This window comes from Nematolebias whitei, chromosome 11, assembly GCF_014905685.2.
Source record: "Nematolebias whitei isolate Nwh7 chromosome 11, NemWhi1, whole genome shotgun sequence".
Classification (NCBI taxonomy): domain Eukaryota; kingdom Metazoa; phylum Chordata; class Actinopteri; order Cyprinodontiformes; family Rivulidae; genus Nematolebias; species Nematolebias whitei.
In genome coordinates, this window is record NC_056508.1 from 32680443 (window position 1) to 32701677 (window position 21235).

General features: G+C 41.1%; 1 protein-coding gene across 1 annotated transcript in view; it reads left to right on the top strand.

The window, feature by feature from the left end:
* The first annotated feature begins 17782 nt into the window (after positions 1-17782).
* slc6a17 (solute carrier family 6 member 17) overlaps positions 17783-21235 on the top strand; it is a 26257-nt gene continuing 22804 nt past the window's right edge. Inside the window, exon 1 of the mRNA XM_037684211.1 lies at positions 17783-17922. The gene's annotated coding sequence lies outside the window, so the exon portion shown is untranslated. The remainder of the gene's footprint in view (positions 17923-21235) is intronic.

Consider the following 21235-nt stretch of genomic DNA (forward strand, 5'->3'; position numbering starts at 1 on the left):
TATATATCATAAACCACTGCATGGATTTTACTGAAATTCTCCTAAATGAATCATTTGATGCACGCCTACATCTGATTAAATGCTTGACTCACCCTAATTCAAGATGGCTGCTACAGCTAATCAACTTTAGCCAGTGGTGATTTTAGCCTCTTTTAGGGGGTGTTCAAGCACCCCTAAATTTTAACTTAGCACCATTGAAATTTTAAGAAACCATCATTACAATTATGAAATGAAGCTTAGTTCTCAAACCTTAGATCACTAAAATAATGAATAAATTTGGAATAAATACAGAATAAATGATGATGCTGGTATGCGGGCCAGTAAAACCTATAATTGTTTTTGCACGAGTCGGGTCCGCAACACCACCTGTCAATCAATCCAGTATGCTCGGCAGCAACTGACCAATCAGCGATCTCAAATTGTCCTGAAGTGAAACGCCCCTCACCTGCAGGAGCTGCACTCACTTTTCCTCTGACAACATTGTCGGGGTTTTGCATTACGAACACTGCGTTCAAAGGGATTTCATGATAAATCATCAGGAAAAAATGGTTAAACGTTGTCAGTGGGGAACATGTAATTCAGACAGCATTAGAAGGTGAAATACAGTTTATTCCATTTCCAAAACCTAAACTGAGTTTGTAAAAATGTAAAAGATGATTAAAGATTGGAGGGTGACCTCATGAGCAGCTGAACACGACAGTGATAAACAGGAAGTACCACATGTTTGTTTGTCTGAAGGTAACTGCAGGTAAATACTCAATTTTTCTGTCATAATTACATTAATGTTTAAATTAAAGGTTAATGCTTAAATCCAGATGTGCTTTGTTTTGTATGTTTTGTACTTTGTATATAGATATATGTTGCAACTTCTGGTTGCATAAGTTTAGTCTTTGTTTGCTAATAGCCTTTAAAAGGTGACAGAGCTCCTCGTTTACGGCCATACCACCCTGAACTCACCCAATCTCCGTCTGATCTCGGAAGCTAAGCAGGGTTGGGACTGTTTAATACGTGGAAGGTAGACCTGGACCAGGTGCCGTAAGCTTTTGCATTTCTCACAAACCACACACCATGGGGTGTTTTGTTCAATCCAAGAGTCATTCTCAGTACTGGGGACTAAGCGCCCCTAAAGGGCAGATCCTGGAATCGCCCCTGACTTTAGCAAAGACTACAACAGGTTTATCTGAGTTATATCTACAGTTTGGTGTGGTAGCCAAGAGTCATCCCCAACAGTAAGCACTAAGATCTTTGTTTAAAACTTTGGTATGACAGAGGCAGATGATAAACATTCTACTTTCAATAATGATTAGTGTTTCAGGAAAACAACCTGGTCATTAATACTTTTCCTTATCAAAGTATTCTAGCATCAACAGTGAGCCCAACTTTCTACAAGAAAATATGCTTCATGGGCGAATTTAATTCTATACACTTCTAAACTTTCTATTTGTTTTTTAATAAATGTTGACAAATTAACGCATCATGCTTACTAAAGATAATATTTTATATAAACCTTTATAAGAGCGTACTTCAATGATACCATGATTGCATGTGTCATCAGAATGAGTGTAAAACACCACCCCAGACCCGCCCCACTTATCTGTGCCATGGAAAGTCTGGTCGGCTGCAACCGCAGTTTGTTTCCTAAGAGTCATATTTTACTGGTTCTGCCAGGAAATGTGATTATAAAGGTTAAAAAAAAAAAAAAGAGCCAAAGCTTGGCACTTCAACAAGACCTGCCTGATTCAAGTCAGCGGTGGTAGGACAACTGAAAACCTTATGGAAAATTAACAAACTGTCATTTAAAATTACTACATCGAAAGAAAAACTGAAAGGATTAGCAAAATACAAACATGAAGAAATTGGATTAAATTAAGTCAAAATTTTGTTTTCATCACTTTTAATGTTTACTGTTTTACATGGCATCACTTCATTGGTAATTTTTGTGTCAGCAGTTTATTTTTAATGTTGGTGCCAGAGATGGAGCTGGTCTACACTGCACTGCTTATATAAAAAAATAAATAATAATAATTATATATATATATATATATATATATATATATATATATATATATATATATAGAAGTTAGACTAATCAGAGTGTTTCATTGATTTTTTATAATGGCTTTGATTCATAGTGAAAGATCAAATCTCCTGAGCATGTGCTGTGTTCTAGGTCCGATATTTTTAAAACAAAACTTTATTAAACCATTCAGAAACCATACATGATACCCATACATGATACATATATATATGTATCATGTATCACCCTAACCCTAACCCTAACCCTAACCCTAATATATATATATATATATATATATATATATATATATATATATATATAATTGGAAGCTTTGACTTTACTTAAAGAAGTATTTGCATTTCATGTATTATTGCATTTGGCCCGCAGCCCTCTGATACATTTTAAATTTGGCCTCTCAGGGAAAAAGTTGGGGCACCCCTGAGTTAAATCATAGAATTAATGCATCATAAAGCTGAATTACTCGAGTAGAGAAGAAGCACCTACTTTGTATATTCTGAAGTAATAATAATCATTAAATTGGTTTTATTTCACCAGAATGAAGTTTGCTGTCTTGGAGGCTTTTCTTTAATTCCATACTACATTTGTTTGTTTGTTTGTTTGTTTTTCTAAGCTGCATTTATTACGTCAGTTTTCAGATGCTTTCAACAACTTGAACAATCAATAACCGACAAAAGAGGCGTTTTTGTTGCTGCTGAAAGAAACCAAGCGGATGCATCCATCACACATGGTGAAACCCACTAAGGGATGGTGGAGCGGTGGAAGTGACCACTGTCCCTTTAGTTTGGAGACCTGACAATGAACTCAGAGGCCAGCCACCCCCCAGACAGCTTCCCCTCTGGTGTCTTGGTGATCCAATGACAGTCCTTGCCTGGGGACCAATCACCCCATGTCTCTCCATTTTTTCTCCCTCCCCTTATCCCTCGTTCTCCTCTTCCCTCAGATTTTCTCGCTCTCCAGGCTCTCATTATACCGTCTTTTCAAGAGCTGGCTCTGTCACCAGACTGATTAAAACAAACACTGACCCTATTTTTATACCTAATCTAATTGTGCTCTTTTGCTTCTCACCAGCCCCGGAGCATGCAGAATATTAGGTGTCCTGGGAGCCACGGGACCCCATCCCTTTGTGACTGATCTTAGATTTCAAACACTCCAAAACATCACATATGGTGGGCAAACAATAACCAACAGGTTATTAAACTCCATTCCAGCATTTATCCAGATAGTTTTTAATCTATATTTTTGTTGTTGTCAGAACGATGCTTTGAAAAAATAATGAATTATCTGCAACAAATCTGCTTATATTCATAAACGTAGTTAATAGAAACTTTCATTTAAAAGAAGGTACTGAAGTTAGTGAGACATGATTACTGTTTATTGTTTTATTACCTAGAGCGTGTTGGTCTCAGGTCAGGTCTTTTACCTTTGACCTGATGGAAAAATGTCTAAAAGCAGAGGCCTTTGAGTGTCGCATCGACAACTGCTTTTAATAAACTCTGTGTGTGTCCATGTGTTTTGACCAAGAAAATGTTGTTTTAAGACTGTGTTAATCTTTACTGCCTGACTTTCCTGATGTGTCAATAAGTCCGTGTTTCCTTGCTTGTTGCAACTTCCTAAACTCCTTCTCTGACACATAATTTAGGTTATTCATACAAACAAGTTGTTTGTTATATAAAACACAACAACAGATCAGTTTTTGTTTGTTTGTTTGTTTTGTTTTTGTCTTGTTTCAAGGCAGGATATCATTATTGATCTTGGATTTGACCGCAGGATCATTTCATTAAATATTTTATATGAAAATTACACATTATGTAGAACACTTTTGAAGTTTGTGTCTATTACTTTCTTATCATAAACAGCAACATGCTGTCACTTTTGTACATAGCATCCATCCATCCATCCATCCATCCATCCATCCATCATCTTTACCCGCTTCTTCCTTTTCGGGTCACGGGGGTCGCTGGTGCCCATATCCAGCAGTCACTGTGCGAGATGCGGGGGACACCCTGAACAGGTCTCCAGTCCATCACAGGGACACTGGAGACAAACAACCACTCTCTAGGGACAATTCAGAGAAACAAATCAGCCTAACATGTATGTTTTTGGTCTGTGGGAGGAAACTGGAGTACGCAGAGAAAACCCACGCATCCACAGACAGAACATGCAAACTACACCCAGAATGGCCCCTGACCAGGATTTGATCTGTCGATCTTCTCGCTGAGAAACAACAGCTCTACCAACTGTGCCACCGTGCCTCCTTTGTACATAGCAGTGTCTTTTAATTATTTATTTATGCATATTTCTTCTGTTATCCTGTTCAGAGTAAGATAAAACTAGAGCACACTCTAGCTCTCTGTTAGAATATAGCCCATGCATCTGACCACTCGTCACTTTTACATATTTTTGGTGTCTTTCTTTTTTTTTTAGGCTGCAGGTCAGATTTCGTACATTACATGTGACCTTTAGAGCTTCATCTAACGACAGTGTGAAGAAACTTCCCACACTTTTGGATATAAAGTCTCAAAAGGAAAAGATCAGTTTTACTGAAAACAAGATGTACTTTAAATATTTTAATTTGATGGAAAGAAAGCTGCACAAATTTGCAGAGGAGATCATCTCTGAGCCACACAACAACAAACAACAATCTCATTTTACAGTAATCCATCATTGTTTTACTTTTGAAACATTGCATTGCAAACTTTTCAATTCATACATTTATTTTTATTTTAGTAAAATGTTCAGATTATAGGTTAGTGTACTCTAAATGGCTTCAGAAGTTAATTAATTTAGTTTTATTTTATATTATGTACTGAAATGATCTGCTGTTTATGTAGAACCCATGTGCAGACAGACACATGAGACTCCAAGGTAAAAATAAAGATTTTCTATTTATTTAAACAACAACAAAACAAAAGCTGACAGGGCAGCAAAACCTACGTGAATGAAGGAAATGATGAAGGAACAGAACATGACAGGCTGGGAAATGCAATGCAAGCACAAAGAGGAAACACATAAACGCAAAATTTAAAGGGAGACTAATGAGACAAAATGTCGAATACCTGGGGTGACTAAGATTTGAGACAGGTGGAGCAGGAGCTGACAAGGAAGAGAACACTGGGGCGTACAGGAAACACAAGAATTAAAGCAATGACGGAACAAAACACAGATTCCTACAGCAACCCCCCTCAAGGGATGGCATCTGATGTCCCAAAATAAACTAGATGTAAATCGGGTAGGAGGAAGGAGTAAACGACAGGACGGAGGGCACAAAGGGCAACAAAAATACCAGAGAACAGAAAACTGACAGGATCAGAACCTGGGGGCCAAAAATATAAAAAGATAAAAGCATCAACTTAGACAGGCATTCAGGCGGTTGGTTTGGAGACCGTCCAGAACAGGAAAAGAGTTCTGGCGAGTGGCCCGAAGACTGTCCAGAATGGGACAAGAGGTCTGGCGGGCAGTCAGGAGACCGTCCATCTTTGGGCAAGAGTGGCGTCCACCTGGACCCTCTCCGAAGCAGGTGGATGAGAGTTGAAGAGGCCACAGGGGAGGCTGCTGCGGCAGAAGGAGAGACCACTGGGGAGGCTGTGACAGCAAGCCTCAAGCCAGTAACAGCAGATGCAAATGTAAACGAGTCAGAGGAGGGTGCTGCAGACGTTGACACATCAGATGAGGGTGCTGCGGATGTTGATGAATCAGAAAAGGGGGCTGCAGATTTTGACACAGAGGAAAGAGATGTAGCAGGCAAGTGAAACGAGAGGGCTGCAGCAGGCCATTCAGTCATGATGGATGTTATGCCAGGTGTTTAACCAGTGGAGGAGGGAGCTGCAGCAGATGATAAGACCAGAGGAGCTGCAGTAGGTGAGGAGACTGGCAAGACTGCAGTGATGATAGTTGGAATTAGGAATGTTCTCTGTGGATTTTTAGTCTTAATTTGGTTCTTTGTTGTTGCAGAATAAGAGAGGAGGGTTATTAAATCCAGTGGAGTCAAAAAGCAGTTGACGAAGGAATTGATGTGAGGAGTGGCAGAGTGGTTAGTGCAGAAAATACTGGAATCCTACAGTACTCCCTTCTCCCCAAGAATCACCTCTAGGCGATCAAAGCCTTTTCTCAGGGCGAGTCCGATAAAATGAGGAGATAAGACTTGGATCAAGGATGGTGGGCGGGGGGAGGAGGGTTTAAAGGACTTAACAAGATATAAAAAGTGGCATGGATCTTCACAGAGGATGGCAGCTCTAAATGGATAGTGGATGGGTTGATGATTCTAGAGATAGGGAAGGGTCAAACAAACCTAAGGGTAAGCTTTCTTGGTGTCTTTAATATTGATATCTCTAGTGGACAACCATAACTTTTGTCCAATCTTGTCATCTGGGGTCGCAGATCTATGTGGGAGTGGTGGCGCAGAGGTTAGAGAAGATGAGCCTGTGATCTGAAAGTCGCAGGTTCAACTCCCTGGACTGACAACATGAAAATGTGGGTGGGAAAGGTGAAACACCCACACCTGCCTTCACCCTCATTTGCCCCACTCTGAGCCCATGAGCAAGGCCCTTAACCCCCACCATTTTGCTCCCAAAAAATAGGTCTCTCTTGAAAATGAGTTCTCGTGACTCAATGAGCCTACCTGTATAAATAAAGGGTAAATAAAAAAACGTCTGTCGGAAGCGTCTGTTCTGCTTGGCCATCCGAAGAAGGGCCTCTCTGTCACCAAATCCTGCGATAGTTGCTAAGATGAGGGCACCAAAACCTCAGAGTCCTGGAGGACAATCCAGTGGCAGAGAAGGTAAAGGAGTTGTGTGCGTATTCAATCCAGAGTAAATGTTGAGACCAGGTGGAAAGATTGTCTTTGATAATGCACCTTGGGGTTGCCTCTAGCTCCTGGTTGAACTGTTCTGTTTGACCATTGGAATGGGATGGTATCCAGATGTGAGACGTGAGGTGGCTCCCAATGCTTGACAGCATCAGAATCAGAATGCTTTTATTATCCTTGCACAGTGAAGTACAACTAAATTAATTTCCATACAGCTGTCCTAAAGATGGACAGAATTTTACAGGGGGCTGCAGCTTCAAAGATGCGCTGCGCCTATTGCTTAGATAAGAAAAAGGGAAGAAAAACATAAGGAGAGAGATATAAAAAGTTCTCACACTGTGTCCTAGACAGGGCATGGTTTGAGGCATAAAAAAAAATCTACTACTGCAAAGCAACATAATACACATGTGGAGTGGGTAGGGGGTGGGGGTCCCAGCATGGCCACCAGGTGAGCGACGCAGCTCTTGGAGCCTTCGCATCTCCTAGGTAGTGGTGCCAGAGGAGGCAAGGGAGGCCAGTGGAGGCATTGAATTTGAGGGAAGGTCATAGCACAGCACAGTCCAGAGCTCCCCCTAGCATAGTCCTGATAAGAGGTGTTTGTTTATCAGCCAGCTCGGTTGAGCTCTGTCACAGGTCCACAACCTTGGTGAAGGGAGGTGGTGGGGAAGGGGGACAGAGCATCTTTGGTTCTATAACATCCCAGGAGAAATTTGAGATAGTCCGCCTTCCAAGGCCAGGTTCAGATTCAGAAATCACCATTGTTTTTGGGTCAGGCTGAACTTGTCAATTTCCTTGTCTGCCTTAACAGTCTCGCTGGTACATTCTCTCATGGCAACTCCAAACAGCCAAATTTGATTACTTACGGTAAGAACACCTTCAATACCTGTGAGATAAACCCTATCAGAGACACTATCACAGAGAATGCCATGAAAACAAAATAAATGAGACACTAAAAGTTGTGCTGTTTCTAAAGAAGAGGGGGATTTGTGCAGAGGAAAAAAATGTGCTGACTTGGGAAACCTATCAATGATGGTATACTACCATATGACCCTCAGATGATGGTAGACCGATGACAAAATTAATGGTGATGTGGGACCATGCATGTTCATCTGGGGGTAGGAAGAGTGTATATCTAGTCCAGAACCTTACCCTTAAATGAAGATGGAATGAACAGTTTCCCGGGTAGACCAGTGCCTGGTCTAGTTTGTTCTGCTGGGCTCCTCTGATATCCTTCACAATGGTCCAAGTCATGACCACCTTAGTGCACGAAGGAGGAAGGATACTTTCATCAGTCTTAGAGTGATCTGTAAGAGAGAACTGTTGAGATGAGGCATCGGGTTTGATATTATGTGAAGCGGGTCTGTAGGTTATGTTGAAGTTGAACCTGGCAAAGAGAAGGGACCATCTGGCTTGCCAAGCGTTTAGTCTCAGCACCCTGGATGTATTGCAGGTTTTTGTGGTCAGTCCATATAATAAAGAGACTTTCCACACCCTCCAGCCAGTGTCTCCATTCCTCCAATGCCAGTTTTATGGCCAGGAGTTCTTGGTTGCCCACATCATAATTTCTCTCAGCCTCAGATAACTGCCATGAGAAAAAGGCACAAGGGTGAAGCTTGTCATCACTGGGGGATCACTGAGAGTACAGCTCCTACTTCTGTATCAGAGGCGTCAACCTCCATGATAAACTTTTGTTGGATATCAGGATATGAAAGGATAGGTGAAGCGTTGAATAACTATTTCAACTTACAGAATGCAGTGTCTGCTTCAGGAGTCCAGGAGAATGTTCAGAGGGACGAGGTAAGTTGAGTGACTGGTGTAGCTACCTGATTGTAGTTCTCCCTGATCAGAAATGGTGCATAACCTTTTTAAATCCCCACAGTTCCACAAAATTCTTCAAGTGTCCAGTGTCTCTGTGGAAGCAAAACTCCAATGCCAGTCTGGCCTTGACGTTGCACTTCCACAGAGCCATGGCATCAAATTGAGGTCCAGCCTGCAGCCTGTCCCTACGAGACAAGTAAACAGCCATTTTTGCTTCGGCCACCAAAAAGTTTAAAGTTTGCTATTTAAACTTAGTGGCTTTGCTGTAATGTACTCCTTTAATAAAAACAGATTTGGTGAAAACTGTGTCAAAAAGGCTAAAAATCCTTGTCATTAAATTAAACAGAGCCGTCAGCCGTACACAATCTGTAAAAACATGAAAAACACTCTCAGACAAACTGCAAAAAGAACACTCGTTTAAAACCTCAGGATTGATGACCAACAAAAAAGAGTTTGTTGCAATGGTGCTGTGAAGGATCGTACATTGAAGATCGCCAGTCTTTTTTTGTTGGAGGTTTGTAAAGAGTCCTCCACTGGGGCTTCTGACCTCTGAGCTTGTCGTCCCACATGCTGACAGCTCTGTTGTGCAGAGTTCTTTTGATCAGGATTTAAACATAAGTCTTATAAAGTACTTTTGGACCCGATCAGACTGAGGAAGTCTTTTGGATGAGAGACGAAACGTTTCTACATTTTTTTTGCTTTGTTTTGTTTTTTTGTTTTTCTTTTTTTCTGAATGTCCAGAGGACCAGATTTAACTTTTTTGGATTTTTCTACCTGGATTTTTGAGCATGCATCAGGATACTTTTGGACCCGTTCTGCACAAGTCTATCTTTGGGTCTGTGTTGCGTAGCAGAGGACCACTGTCTTTCACAAAGTTAGGATCCAGGTTAATGTCTGGGAAAGGGTCCATTAGGTCAGGCGGGTGATTCCCCATGGACCACAGCTGCAGGAAACACTTCTTTCCAGCTGTCATCCTCTCCTTCACCATGTCCAGGAAGCACTGCACCACTCTGACAGACAGGACCCCAAGCAACGAAGCCACCTCTCAGACGTTGGAGCAGTCTGGTCCGGCCGTCTCCACCAACCGCCTTAGAGTCACCCTCCCAGATTTGCACAGAGCTTTTGACAAACCCGGTACCGTGCTATTACAGACGTCCATTCTTGCTTCACAGACCAGTGGTTCCTCTGAGCCACTGCAGAGAATTATACATTTTTGATCTGAAGAAGAAGAAGAAGAAGAAGGCACAGTTGGTAGAGCTGCAGTCTCTCAGCGAGAAGGATTCAAGGATTCAGGGAGAAGGTCACCAGCTCAAATCTCAGATGGGGGGGCTTTCTCTCCATGCATGTGTGGGTTTTCTCTGGGTACTTTGGTTTCCTTTCACAGATCAAAAACTAGCATGTTAGGCTGATCGGTAACTAATTTGTCTCTAGGTGTGAATGAGAGAGTGAATAGTTGTTTGTCTCCTTTGTCTCTGTGTGTCCCTGTGATGGACTTGCGACCTGTCCAGGGTGTCCCCCGCATCTCACACAGTGACTTCTGGATATGGCTACCAGTGACCCGGAAAGGAAGAAGCGAGAAAAGATAATGAATGTATGTATGGATGGATGTATGGATGGATGAACAATAATTTTCCAGTTAAAATGGCTCATGATGTGTTGGGAGCAAAGAGAAACCTGATACGAGACAAATCACTTGTCAAACAGACATGTTCTCTGTGTAAAAACTGTGTCTGATTGCTGTGATCAGTCTTACATCGGGGAAACTAAACAGCCACTGGCCAAAAGGATGGCCCAGCACAGATCAACATCGTCAGGCCAGGATTCTGCGGTCTACACTCATCTCCAGGCCAGCGGTCACTCTTTCAAGGATGAAGATGTTCACATCCTGGACAGAGAGGAACGATGGTTTGAGAGAGGAGTAAAGGAGGCCATCTTTGTGAAAAGAAATCATCCATCATTAAACAGGGGTGGAGGCCTCCGGGTTCAACTGTCCCCCTCTTACAATGCTGTGATTGCTAGTATCACTCAGCCCTCTGTGAACAGTAAACAGCCATCAGTGTGCTAATGATCCATTGTTAGGCTGATGGTCCTTCTTGAGCACGTGATCAGCTGGTTTTGGTTGTCAGCAGCAAAACTGGTTGATCCACTCTGAGAAGGTGCTATTTAAGAGACTGAGCTGAAAACAGCTCCTCAGACTGAAGAAGTCTCTTGGATGAGAGACGAAACGTTTCTATATTTTTTTGCTTTGTTTTTTTTTTTGTTTGTTTTTTTAGTTTAGTTTTTTTTTTTTTTAAATGTCCAGAGGACCAGATTAAACTTTTTTGGATTTTTCTACCTGGATTATTGAGCATGCATCAGGATGTGTCTGATTACAGTTTGGTCCTTGTACATTTTGTCCAGTGTTATCTTACATCTCCTATGATTATTATTTACCACAGCCACAGGCAGGACCGTAGTTTTTATATCTACTTTAATTGGCTTAACTATATGGCAACAAATATTTCCACCAATGGTTATAAAACTCAGAGCTGCTTAGAGCCAAGTCATGTTTAATGACCAGGCAATGCTTTAATGTGCATGCGTGGGTTTTCTCCGGTTTCGTCCTGCAGACCAAAAACATGCATGTTAGGCTGATTGGTAACACTAAATTGTTTTATTTTCAGTCTGCTGTCAGTTTTCATATCTGAAGGTGGACTTTAGCTCATTCAACACACTGCTGAACCTAAAATTACACCTGCCTCCAACATTTCTTCCCTAATAAAACCCAAACCACATTTACATATAAGAATGTGTGTGCGGGGTGTGTGTGTGTGGGGGGGGGATTCCAGCCTACAGGAAGACTCCCCCATGACTTTACAAATGAAGAGCGGGTCACCATAGAGACGTCAAACTCTTCCCACCTTGCACACAAATCGATAATGAAACAGGGTGTGAAGAAAACGAGAAAAAACAGACGGGGTTGATGGGGAGGGTGAGGCGAGAAGGAGACAGTGCGCGGAGGTAATTGATGGAGGCCACAGAGAAGTTAGAGATGAGGTTGTTTGTCTTGGAGGAGAAGGAAGCAGACAGGGAGGGGGGGGGGGGGGGCTGTACAGACAGAGCTGTTTAATGATGGAGCTGGCCGGCACCCAGGCTGTAGATGAGGGCGTCGGAGGAACTGCAGGAATTTGTCACAGTGATTGTTGGCCTTGTTGCAGATGAAGACATGAAACTGAGACAGGTGGAGCAGTTCAGACTGGATTATCAGACTGCTATAAATACTGCAACAAGGTTTTTAATGACGCAACAGAAATGATACAATGCACAGTCGCTGAATTATTTTACCTCTGCATGTTGAATTTTATGATTTGTTAACACATAATTCATGATTTGTATAGAGCAAGTTATCAAGGCGTCTGTAAATTACTTTTTATTTTTGTTGTTTTGATGGTCTTTGTTTGCATTTTTTTATCTTCTCTTGTTATTTTTGGTTGAAACAGTTTCTGACTTGGGGAAATAAATATGCATATTTCTACATGGACATGTAGGTTGAATGTGTGTTTGGTTCTCCTGTCCTGATATTTCCTGTCTGCTGTGGTCCAGATGGCATTGAAGACCCCCTCCACAGCGGAGGTCTCAGCAGTCTGCACCACCAGTGAAGAAGACCAGGATTGCTGACAGCTTTAAAGCAAGAAACTGATGAACAAAACCAATTAATGATGGAAAAATATGATCTTGAACTGAATAATGTCCTGAAAAAGAACATTTTAAAGCTAAACAACAAAAAATATATATTTTTATTAAAAAGGTGCTGACCTGGGAGAGGTAATTTAGTCTCACACTGAGGCATACACAGACACTGAAATGATCGGAGTACTTGTTTTGACCATTTAATGATGCCGTCACAATTCTAACCAGCAGAGGGCATGGCTACATAACAATTGACCTCAGAGAATCATGATCCTCTCACCCTCTCTTGCTGCACCTGCCTGATCCTGTTCAGAGTCCAGGATGAGTGTTGGTGTCTGTCAGCAGAGAGGTAGGGTACATCCTGGGCAGGTCACCTGTCCATTGTAGGTCCAACACAGAGACACACCACGTCTCACTCACTTCTAACGTCATGTTAATCACCAGTATAATGAAGTCTGTGAGGAAACCAGAGAAAATCCATGCATGAGGAGAACATAAAACCTCCTTGCAGAAAGGCTAGAGAAAACCACTATTACAACTACACTGTGGGCCCCCGACCTTATCTGTCTCTTTACATTTGACCAAACTAAATAAAGTTTATGGCTTGTTGTAAGTTGCATTTCTGTCTTGCTCATTAAGCAGCTGGAAATCAGATTATATGTCTGTGTTAAAGGAAAAGTAAGAGTCAGAGCTGTGAAACCAAACTGGGAAAATTTAAGTCTGAGTGGCCCAGTTAGAAATTTTTTGTCCCTGCAGAGGTTCATGGGAAACCATTCATCCATCCATTATCTTTACCCACTTCTTCCTTTTTGGGTTGTGGGGGTCACTGGTGCCCATGTCCAGCCATCACTGTGCGAGAGACGGGGTACACCCTGGACAGGGCTCAAGTCCATCACAGGGACACATAGAGACAAATGAGACAAACAACCATTCACTCTCTCACTCACACCTAGGGACAATTTAGAGTTACCATTCAGCCTAACATGCATGTTTTTAGTCTGTGGGAGAAAACCCACGCATGCACGGAGAGAGCATGCAAACTCCACCCAGAAAGGCCCTTGGACCAGGATTTGAACAAGTGCGACCTGCTCGCTGAGAGGCAGCAGCTCTACCAGTTGCACCACCGTGCTGCCCTCATGGGAAACAACTACATGAAATGAAGTCTACCAGAGTTAAGATAAATGCATCTTTTAAATATCTGTAAACATCTATGATAATAGCAATTCCTGACTAATTGCAAAAATGTGACTCATTGAAATGGACTTATTCCATAACATTAAGTTTATATAAAATAAACGTCTATGGTTGTGTGACATATTTAAAGAAATAGCTAGACATTACTGCGTCTTCAGCTGTTCAACATCTGGTCTGGTCAACTAAAATTAAAGGACCAGTAAAGCAATCTGAATTGGACTTTTCATGGGTCACTGGGTCTGTATGGCTTTTATCAAATCAGGTGACTGTGGTCAAACACTGACGTATCTAAAGAGCTACTTTTAGTTTAACAACAAAGACATGACATAAATCTTCTACTTACAAATAATATTCTATGTATTTTTGGTCTCCATTAAGTCAAATCACTCATGACTTTAATAAGAAGAAGTTTGGAGGCTGCACAGTGGAGTAGTATTCATTCATTCAACCTTTATTTATACAGGCTAGTCCCATTGAGCCCACGAGGACTGATTTATGAGAGGAATCTGTTCCAGACAGAACATATAAAGTACATACAACAATAACAGTTAACAATAACAATAAACTACAGTAAAAATTACTGTTAAAATAAGAGTAGTGTATAAAACAATAAATCAGAGTGCCGTAAAACAGGGTGAAATACTAAAAACAAGAACATATTTGCTTTGATTTTTCTATTGACATTATCAAATGTTTGAAACTTGTATCTATATATGTAAATAAATGCCTAAAAAAATAATTTTAATGTATGTAAATAGTTTATTTTTCAAACATTTATTTTGTAGTTACAGCTGTTGTTAATAAATGTGCCTGTGTGACAACTGGGACAAAGCTTTGACTCTGAAATATATTTTTGTTATTACTTTATGGAAAGAAAAAATATTGAGATATATATTGTATATCGCGATTTATCTTAAAAATATCAAGATATTCATTTTGGTCCATATCGCCCAGGTCTAATTCTAATTTTCTGAGATACTGAATAGCTAGTGAGGGCTATAGTCAAATTGCCCTGTCAATGATTAGGATTACAGAGAAATGACAATTCTATGAAATCTACTGGCTCCCCTAGATAGACAGAACTATGTTTTATAACTCAGTGATGATAATTATTTAGATCTAGATCAAATCAGGTTTTGTGTAATCGAGTTTGTAAGTGAGTTTAAATCAGACTTAGTTTCTTTATTGCTCTTCTTAACTTCTGTTGCAACAGCTGCATATAAATTGAACTGAACTTAATATTTTCACAATAACAAACATGGCTCTATTAAGAAGCAGGATGTCAGCACTGTGTCCTTAGAGTCCAACCCCAAACAGTGGGGTTCTGGACAGCCATCTGGAGTGCTGGACACAGCACACCAGTGTTCGCTTTACATTACAATATGCTGTCTATTTGTCTGCTTTTATATCTATTTTCATAACTGCTCTGTCAGTCACTTTAATATGAATGTCAGTTTCAAGGCATAGCCACAACTTCTTTCATTTGACCTATTTCGTAAATTTGTTGAAAATGCAGGTTTAAATGATTAACTACTCTTTATTTTACAGAACTTGATACATTAATGGCTAAAACACACACAAAAACAACCAACAAGAAATGTATATATTCTAAACAGAACAGGAGTTTTGTCATTACCTCGTCTGATTTTTCTTGCAGCAGCCTCTTCTCACACACCAATGCAACAGGAACTCAAGGGGACAACGTGTTTTAGCTGGTTGTGGGCAACAATAACAAGCAAATACACATTCACTGATAATAAATTGGAAAACAAATGTTGTCCAATAATCGTGTCCATCTGACAACATTGATTTTATTTCTGCAAATTCATCAAAGCTGTCGATACTCATGCTGGTCCTCTCATGGGTCGTGACTTCTGTGTTTATTTCTTTATCTCAGGAAGAGATGAAGCTGAAGCAGAAAGCTAATGAGCCTATTGTCAGCTGAACAGCAGGGACGGGGCGGTAAAGGGAAATAGTCAAAGGAGAAGAGAGGAATACAAATGAGTTACCTTTACTTTGACATTGTAAGAAAATTGTGGTAAAAGTTTATTATAATGTGATTTTTTTTTTTTTTTGCATGTTTAGCTGAATGTATTTAATGGAGTTACATCTGAGTCAGTAGTTACCCTTCAGCCCTAACTGGAGAATCAAGCTTACGTTCAGGAGACTGATAAAAATACTCCACTTTCCTCATTTGTCCACGTTTTTTTTCCAAGTGACTGCACTCACACACCCAGAGGGAAGGAAGCAAGGTGTCAGCATACGGATGGAGGCCGGAAGGCACCACTAGAAACCGGCAAAAAGGGGGAGCAGAGAGGCAAAGTTGAATCACGAGAGCGGGCGAGGCTCAGCTGCACAGAAACACCCCCGGGGCACGGATCAGATTTTACCGTCTGTTTTCGTCAGCATGTTTAATTTGTGCCCTGGCAACCTGCCTCTCCTGAGACTGGAGGTAAGAGCTGGTGCGCCACAGATGGAGAGTGCAAGATTGTACAATATTATCTGTATGAGCATCACCTTCATTTAGAATGTTGTTTTAACCTGAAGGATAAGATTTCCTCTCACCCAGCAGAACCAATGAAAACCTTTATTTTTCATATAAAACAAAGATCTGATGTGCCTGGATGTGGTGCTGTCTCTATTTACAGGGTGTTTAGCTGCAGCTTTTCAAAATGCTCTTGAAAGGATCAGTAAATCACAGCTCAGTCAGGTGGCTCATTAGCCCCTAACTCCCCCACATTAACAGCATGTAAGCTATAAAGGATGGGTCCAAAGGCCCTGCTGCAGCTTCCCCGTTTACTATCCTCACTGTTGTGCAGTAAACAAATAAAAATAACATCACCAAGCTCAAGGTCAAGATGCTTCATGTGAAAGGTGTGCTGATGGAAAGCCCCGCTGCTCCTTGAGAATCTGTTTCTCCTCTGAGACCAGTTTTAGATCTAAAATGTTCAGAATAAGGCCTGGAGGTGTTCACGAAGCTCTATACGGTGAGGAGACGAGCGCTGCAGCAGAATTCAGACTCTGACAGGAGGCAGGGGCCCGTCACGTCTTCGGCTGCATAATTCAAAAGGTGTGATAACAAGTGCGTGTATAATAGTCACACGCTGAAGGCAACAACCCACAAGCAGGAACACCAACTGTGTGGCGAGCTTTGCAAGATGGAGTTGTGCTGCAGCTGCACTTCTGTTGACTCGTGCACAGCTGCAGAGAGGAAGGGTATAGGTGCTCGAGAGAGAGAGAAAGAGGGAGAGAGAGAGAGAGGGAGGGAGAAGGAGGAAAAATAAAGAGAGAAGACAGAAAAATGCTCACAGGGTGAGTAGCCATCATATGATCAGTGGTTGCCATGGAAACTGATCCCAGTAGCCGGTCCTTGGAAAGTGAGTCACATGAGTGAACTGAAAGAGACAGGAAGCATACATGTATGCAGAGCTGTGTGTGTGTGTGTGAGGAGGTGTCCCATAATGTATGCAGAGATAAGCTGAGCAGACACAGCAGGGCTTCTTATGATTTTATTTGTATTTTTTTATTATGATTGTCATTTGAGAAACACCTTCACTCAAGCAGACACATGTATCCTTTTGCATTCCCTCTTAAACATCAGTTATCTCTGCCCCAGTTGAGCCCATTTGACTCTCCAGGCTTGTAGAGGTGATTTAGTGAGGACTGTTCTTAAACATTTAGCAGACTGGTCATGCAGCGTGTTCTTCTGTTTCGAGGGAATGAGAAAGTCACTCACTGAGATAGGAGCACGTGCAGAGGCAAGCACTAAATCACTGGTGTCAGGAAGAAAAATGACTGGGCCACAAAGTAGAAGCATTAAATGGTGCAATGTTTCACAATCATTTTAGTGCCTTATCTGTGGATAAAGACATTTTTATGAAGTGTTTATAAAAAGTGAACTCAGGCACGTGAGGAGCTGTATGCCTGCTTGAAGGCCACCTGTGTGATGCTCTGCTTATGTTAATCGTCTGCTGAACACTGCAGATGTCTTTTTTTTGGGGGGGGGGGGGGGATTAGTTGCTGACGTGCGCACGAGCGGATGAGTCAAACCTGCGTCAGACGGTCGTCGTGACTTGCCATAGTAAAGTCCTCGTCCCACAACAACACCAGTAACCACGTGGAGGGGCAGATGTGCGCGAGAGAGCAGCAGAGAGGAGCGTCGGTCTGAAGCTGAAGTGAGACAGCGCGCGTTGGTTGAGACTTTGGTGCGCGCGCGCTTCTGTGCCATTTTAAAGAAACCAAACTCAAAGTTGTGTCCGGCGTCGAGCTCCTGCGTCAGACTTTACGCACCATGCGCCCCGTGTGACTGGAGGCTGCGCGTGGCTTCACATCCAAAGATGCTGCAGGCGAGCGCTGCGCCTGAATGAACTCTGGATCCGTCCGCTCTGCACATTACAAGGTAAGAGTTTGGATATTATTTAAATAATTTAGATTTGTTGTGTTTGTCTTGGTTTAAATGGCCGCGAGGCGCTCCTGGGATTAAAAGAATGGGCTTCAGAGGAGTTGACAGAGAGGAGCAGCTCGTGAGGCTTGTTCGGCCGCTGCATCAGCACCGAGCATCTCTCAGTAATCCTCTGCCCACAGCGGCTTGAACTGTTACTGTTTGCATTTCTGCGGGGCTGGTAGGAGGCTGCTTTGACCTTGACAAAGCGTCAGAGGTTGTATCCACCTCTGGGAGCCGCACTGGTCTGAGTGATAGTGCAACATTGGCATTCAGGTGATGACTTGTTCCACAACACTTCCAGGATCAGATGCAGAAGGAGTATTTTGTACCTTCCCAGAAATTACCCTGACTCCATTTTCTGTCTGGAGATATGTCAAATATCACATCTTCACATGAGACAGTGTGATGGCTGCCTCCCTGATGGAAAAGATGCCATAACAAACCATCTCCATCATCAGCTCTGCCACAGCAGCTGCTGATATGTGCAGCCAGAAGATATCATGTCGTCCATTTGAGAAAATGAAAGGCAAACGAGCTCTGATGCAGGATGAGGTTTCACTATTTCTGAAGGAGCCTATTGCTTAGCAACCGCCGCAGATAAAAGTGGAGCAAAGCGCCGTGTGGAACCTGTGCTGTTACATCATCAACTCCAGTGTCTGCAGAAAGTTGGGAGGGGGTTTAGTTGCAGGACAACAATCCAGGATCACACATCTGCCTCGTGGGATGTTCACACCCTGAGAGCATCCACATTAATCACAGGGGTCTATAAAGACACTCTGCCCCAGTTTGTTTTGCTCTCCCTAAATACTCTGCAGCAAAATTATTGCAATGCATTTTGTTCTCTAACGGGTTAGTCACAGGACGGACTCTCTCAGATTGTAACAGTCTCACTCTGTATCTGCAGCCTTCAGTCTGTCCTACAGCAGAACAATAAACTAAAGTAGAAGAACAGAAACTTGCATTGTACATTAAAAGCCTCTAGACTCTTGTTTGTTTCTAAGTCTGGGATCTGCAACTGGTGGTTCTGGGTCCCACTTTAGCTCCTCTGCAGCAGCTTTTTCTACTTTGAATGAATAAATATTTATTTAGAGCCACAAAAGTTAACTGCAGCAGTTCTCTCGTCCAGTTGTGTGAACAAAAATGTCATTAAGAGGTTAAAACACATCAATCAATTTGCCCAATTTGTTTGTTAACCATTTTATCTCTTTATTAATTTAACTAATTTATTTTAATTAATTTAAATCATCACATCTGTTTCTGAAATCTGAACAGCAGTTTTGCAAACATGTTATGTTCCAAGTTATTAAAATCAGGCATTCTGTAAAGTCATTCTGGGAATAATGTGTTAAAGGGAAGAGTTTATTAGAGAAAAAAAATCATCGAGACAATTAATATCCAACTAAATATTCTAATTTTTATAGTCACACCAATAATTAAGAGGGAAATTAAGAAGAAATTAAAAGGATTAAAGATGTATAAGGTTAAAAAAAGACATTAAAGGAAAGCTAAGAAGAAAAGGTTGCACTAAATGTTTTTTTTCCTAAGAGTTTGTTCTTTTTCTTTGTCCTAAAATATAAATGTTGATAAATGTCAACAGTTTTTTATAGTTCTTTGATTTTCTGTTTTACCCAATGCCAGTATTTTATTTATTGCCTATATTTTTATGTCTTTTAACAGTTGTCTGTATTTTTTATTATTATTGCTTGTGCTTTCTTAAGTGTTTGTGCTTTAAGTCACTGTTAAAATCCTTATTATGCTTTGTTCATGCACTTCAAGCTAAAAAAAACACATTCATGTGGGTAAATAATGTGTTTTATCTTGTTCATGCTTTAATAATGTGTGCTGCTGACCTCTTGACCCCCCTCAGAAAAGAGATCTTGATCTCAGTGGGGTTTTATCAGGTTAAAGAAAGGTGATGATCATTACAGAATGCAACAAACTCGTAATTTTTATTTTACATTTACATAAAACAGTTACATTTGCCCTATTTTTTCTTGGTTTTAATCTTCATGCAGGGTTTGTCTGGACAGAAACGGTGGAGACCTGGCTGTTTGGGTTGAAAAGCTTGCAGATCCCTGGTCTTAATTATGAACTATTGTTTTTGTGATTATTCTCTTTGCACCTGTAACTCACCAAACAGCTCTTGTCTGTGAACAGTCTCACAGATCTCATTGTTCAAAGGATGACTCAGTAGACTGTTGTGAGAAAAGCAGCAGCTGCCCTGTGGAGCGCCCAACCGTGGAGCTGCTTCATGTCGTGACTGCTGAGGAATTTGATGTTGTACTTGTTAAGCCTTTTGGAGGACTTCTGGTCAGCGAGCAATCCTTAAGATGTTCAGCTCTGATATTAGTCATCTGCTTTTTGATTTAAATTTAAAGGTCTTTTCTTCAGATCAAACATCTCTTGACGTTTGCACTCTGCCCTTGAGCTGCCAGAGTAAAAAGTCAAGTCCCCCCATCCCACACAGCTGGACAAGTCCTCAGTCTCGTTCCATTATGCTCTTGTGGCATTTAATGAAAGTTGTTGTTGCCAGGCGTTGCTCGGTTTGACCTTTAGTTAATTGGTTCAGGAAATCTCTCAGTTTCCATGTAAATTTCAAACACCAGGCTTTGCCTTTCAAGCTGAAACAAAATTAACTTTTTACTTGAACTGGGTCTTGATCAGAACTAGGTGAATGAATGAAGGCAACATCTTCTAAAGGAAGAGTGGACATTTTACTCAATAAATAACAGTTTATTGTTTGTAAAAAAGGTGGATTTTTCCTTATAGTTCATTTACAGATGCTTGTGAAATCTATTTTATTGATGAAAATAGTAATTAATAGTAAAGTTTTACATTATAAAACTGAAAATATGTAATGAATTTTGACAGTGGATTTTGACACAAGACAAAAACGATTATATTCATGTTAATAATGTGTAATTGTTTACCTTTTTTAAATATAATTACGGACTTTTTTTCACAACTCCTAATTTTAATGATTTATAATCTGAGTCCTTGCAGCAACTTTAAGGTGTTCAAAAAGTTTCAGTTTGCTGGTGGTTTTGAGAGAAAGATTTCTCTGTGTGGCTGGAAGTTGGACCAGCATGATCTGAACAACGTTCACTTCTTGCATTAGTAAAATAATTAAAACGAGCCATTTCTATTGTTCTTAGGGAAATCAATAAAATCGTGTACATTTTGTTAAAGTATCCTGATGCATGCTCAATAATCCAGGTAGAAAAATCTAAAAAAGTTAAATCTGGTCCTCTGGACATTCAAAAAAACA